At 36.6% G+C, this 4,962-nt stretch overlaps 1 pseudogene; it reads left to right on the top strand.

Moving 5' to 3' along the window:
- The first annotated feature begins 302 nt into the window (after positions 1-302).
- On the top strand, positions 303-416 carry LOC131839961 (U4 spliceosomal RNA; annotated as a pseudogene).
- Positions 417-4,962: the final 4,546 nt, after the last annotated feature.

The raw sequence follows: 4,962 nt of genomic DNA, 5'->3' as shown, positions 1-4,962 counted from the left end.
GACCCAAACCAAAACATCAGAAAGTATAACCATTAAAAAGTTTTGATTTGAGGGCGCCTGGGTGGCTCAGTGGGTTAAGCCACTGCTTTCAGCTCGGGTCATGATCTCAAGGTCCTGGGATTGAGTCCCGCATTGGGCTCTCTGCTCAGCAGGGAGCCTGCTTCCTCCTCTCTCTCTCTCTGCCTGCCTCTCTGCCTACTTGTGATGTCTCTCTGTCAAATAAATAAATAAAAAATCTTAAAAAAATGTTTTGATTTGAAAAAAATTGATTAATCAAAATTTTCTTATAAAATTTACATTGCAGCTTTGCACAGTGGCAGTGTCATAGCCAATGAGGTTTATCCAAAGTGCGATTATTGCTAATTGAAAATTTACATTGCAAATAACTGATCCCAATTACAAATCTTCAGTAGAAGAAAAAAGACAATGGAACTAAGAATAGTATGTAACTACTCTATATAACAAGTTGTCATGGATTTAATTGGGCTTAATGGATTTACTCTAAAAAGTAACCTAAAATATTTATTCTAAAAAATAAAATTTATCAACATTTCTATAATGACAAAATATTTATGTTCATAAATAGAAAGTCAAAATATCAAAATGTCAAAGTTAGGGTTCAAAATATTTACCCCTCAAAATAGTAAAGAGAGCAGGTTCAAAATATTTTGTATTGTTTCCAGATCTACTGTTTCCATCACCAAATCTTCTCATTTACAAAATGAATTTGATAATGATAATATCTGTCCCATCTACCAACTCATAGAATTTTTGTAGAGATCAAATGAGATAATAATTATAAAAGTGTTTGTTAATTAAGACGTTATTTAATAGCATTTATAATAGTATTTATTATTCCAAACTGCTTATTAGACATCCTTAGTTGAATGCATACCTAGTACAAATTAAAATTACAGCAGCCCCTGCCCAAACCCCACCCCCCCGCCCCGGGCAATTAACCTCTCTCTGTAACTTCTTTAATCTGTCAATGATATCATGATTCTAACAAGTCTTCAGGATTTGAGAGTTGAAAACTCAGAATTCCTTGGGACTCCTTCATCATAACCACTGAAGCTAAATAGAACATGCTAATGAGATTACAAATGCTATAACCAAATTATGGTCACACTTCAATTGCTTTTCAGTGATAGCCTTATCCCATTTTAGATAATAGATACATTTCTGAAAGTTTGCAGAAATTATTTTTTTATAAATGAAATTCAATTCTATATGTAAAAATGTTATTTATGGAATCTACTTTGAAATTTTGGGTAGGGTGAAAAAATCGTCACTATAGATTTTTCTATATGTTCTGTCATTAAAATATGGCACACAAATATTGTTTTCCTTTTTTCAAAGAAGCTCTTGTAAAGGACATAACAAGTGTAGTTCATTGAAGATTTGCTTCTCTCACCAAGCTAGTGATTCAATGACCCATTGAATTAGTGTCACTGTGGTTATGTGGTTTGGTTTTCTGCTTTATATTAAACCTAAAAGCTTTAAATAAATGAGTGTGATTAATTGAAAGTTTTAAGCAGTAGTAAAACAAGGTCAAAGAAGAAGGAACAAAGAGTTATCCTGTACTTTATATTTGAGGCAGTGCAGATGACAATTAAGATATAATTGAAAAAAATCATGGAAACAAATGATAATGAAAATACAACGGTTCAAAATCTGTGGGACACAACAAAGGCAGTCCTGAGAGGAAAATATATAGCGGTACAAGCCTTTCTCAAGAAACAAGAAAGGTCTCAGGTACACAATCTAACCCTACACCTAAAGGAGCTGGAGAAAGAACAAGAAAGAAACCCTAAGCCTAGCAGGAGAAGAGAAATCATAAAGATCAGAGCAGAAATCAATGAAATAGAAACCAAAAAAACAATAGAACAAATCAACAAAAGTAGGAGCTGGTTCTTTGAAAGAATTAATAAAATTGATAAACCCCTGGCCCGACTTATCAAAAAGAAAAGAGAAAGGACCCAAATAAATAAAATCATGAATGAAAGAGGAGAGATCACAACTAACACCAAAGAAATACAAACTATTATAAGAACATACTATGAGCAACTCTACGGCAATAAATTTGACAATCTGGAAGAAATGGATGCATTCCTAGAAACATATAAACTACCACAACTGAACCAGGAAGAAATAGAAAGCCTGAACAGACCCATAACCAGTAAGGAGATTGAAACAGTCATTAAAAATCTCCAAACAAACAAAAGCCCAGGGCCAGACGGCTTCCCGGGGGAATTCTACCAAACATTTAAAGAAGAACTAATTCCTATTCTCCTAAAACTGTTCCAAAAAATAGAAATGGAAGGAAAACTTCCAAACTCATTTTATGAGGCCAGCATCACCTTGATCCCAAAACCAGACAAGGATCCCACCAAAAAAGAGAGCTATAGACCAATATCCTTGATGAACACAGATGCGAAAATACTCAACAAAATACTAGCCAATAGGATTCAACAGTACATTAAAAAGATCATTCACCACGACCAAGTGGGATTTATTCCAGGGCTGCAAGGTTGGTTCAACATCCGCAAATCAGTCAATGTGATACAACACATCAATAAAAGTAAGAACAAGAACCATATGATACTCTCAATAGATGCTGAAAAAGCATTTGACAAAGTACAACATCCCTTCCTGATCAAAACTCTTCAAAGTGTAGGGATAGAGGGCACATACCTCAATATCATCAAAGCCATCTATGAAAAACCCACCGCAAATATCATTCTCAATGGAGAAAAACTGAAAGCTTTTCCGCTAAGGTCAGGAACACGGCAGGGATGTCCATTATCACCACTACTATTCAACATAGTACTAGAGGTCCTAGCCTCAGCAATCAGACAACAAAAGGAAATTAAAGGCATCCAAATCGGCAAAGAAGAAGTCAAATTATCACTCTTCGCTGATGATATGATACTATATGTGGAAAACCCAAAAGACTCCACTCCAAAACTGCTAGAACTTATACAGGAATTCAGTAAAGTGTCAGGATCTAAAATGAATGCACAGAAATCAGTTGCATTTCTCTACACCAACAGCAAGACAGAAGAAAGGGAAATTAAGGAGTCAATCCCATTTACAATTGCACCCAAAACCAAAAGATACCTAGGAATAAACCTAACCAAAGAGACACAGAATCTATACTCAGAAAACTATAAAGTACTCATGAAAGAAATTGAGGAAGACACAAAGAAATGGAAAAATGTTCCATGCTCCTGGATTGGAAGAATAAATATTGTGAAAATGTCTATGCTACCTAAAGCAATCTACACATTTAATGCAATTCCTATCAAAGTACCATCATCTTTTTCAAAGAAATGGAACAAATAATTCTAAAATTTATATGGAACCAGAAAAGACCTCGAATAGCTAAAGGGATATTGAAAAAGAAAGCCAACGTTGGTGGCATCACAATCCCGGACTTCAAGCTTTATTACAAAGCTGTCATCATCAAGACAGCATGGTATTGGCACAAAAACAGACCCATAGATTAATGGAACAGAATAGAGAGCCCAGAAGTAGACTCTCAACTCTATGGTCAACTAATCTTCGACAAAGCAGGAAAGAATGTCCAATGGAAAAAAGACAGCCTCTTCAATAAAAGGTGCTGGGAAAATTGGACAGCCACATGCAGAAAAATGAAATTGGACCATTTCCTTACACCACACACGAAAATAGACTCAAAATGGATGAAGGACCTCAATGTGCGAAAGGAATCCATCAAAATCCTTGAGGAGAACACAGGCAGCAACCTCTTCGACCTCAGCCGCAGCAACATCTTCCTAGGAACAACGCAAAAGGCAAGGGAAGCAAGGGCAAAAATGAACTATTGGGATTTCATCAAGATCAAAAGCTTTTGCACAGCAAAGGAAACAGTTAACAAAATCAAAAGACAACTGACAGAATGGGAGAAGATATTTGCAAACGACATATCAGATAAAGGACTAGTGTCCAGAATCTATAAAGAACTTAGCAAACTCAACACCCAAAGAACAAATAATCCAATCGAGAAATGGGCAGAGGACATGAACAGACATTTCTGCAAAGAAGACATCCAGATGGCCAACAGACACATGAAAAAGTGCTCCATATCACTCGGCATCAGGGAAATACAAATCAAAACCACAATGCGATATCACCTCACACCAGTCAGAATGGCTAAAATCAACAAGTCAGGAAATGACAGATGCTGGCGAGGATGCGGAGAAAGGGGAACCCTCCTACACTGTTGGTGGGAATGCAAGCTGGTGCAACCTCTCTGGAAAACAGCATGGAGGTTCCTCAAAATGTTGAAAATAGAACTGCCCTATGACCCAGCAATTGCACTATTGGGTATTTACCCTAAAGATACAAACGTAGTGATCCAAAGGGGCACGTGTACTCGAATGTTTATAGCAGCAATGTCCACAATAGCCAAACTATGGAAAGAATTGAGATGTCCATCAACAGATGAATGGATCAAGAAGATGTGGTATATATACACAATGGAATACTATGCAGCCATCAAAAGAAATGAAATCTTGCCATTTGCGACAACATGGATGGAACTAGAGCGTATCATGCTTAGCGAAATAAGTCAGGCGGAGAAAGACAACTATCATATGATCTCCCTGATATGAGGAAGTGGTGTTGCAACATGGGGGCTTAAGTGGGTATGAGAAGAATAAATGAAGGAAGATGGGATTGGGAGGGAGACAAACCATAAGTGACTCTTAATCTCACAAAACAAACTGAGGGTTGCTGGGGGGAGGGGGTTTGGGAGAAGGGGGTGGTATTATGGACATTGGGGAGGGTATGTGCTTTGGTGAGTGCTGTGAAGTGTGTAAACCTGGTGATTCACAGACCTGTACCACTGGGGATAAAAATACATGTTTATAAAAAATAAAAAATTATATTTAAAAAAAAAGATATAACTGTAAGGAACAACTAAATTATAGTGACCATAAC

This window comes from Mustela lutreola, chromosome 8, assembly GCF_030435805.1.
Source record: "Mustela lutreola isolate mMusLut2 chromosome 8, mMusLut2.pri, whole genome shotgun sequence".
Lineage (NCBI taxonomy): Eukaryota > Metazoa > Chordata > Mammalia > Carnivora > Mustelidae > Mustela > Mustela lutreola.
This window is presented reverse-complemented; position numbering and strand designations above follow the sequence as displayed.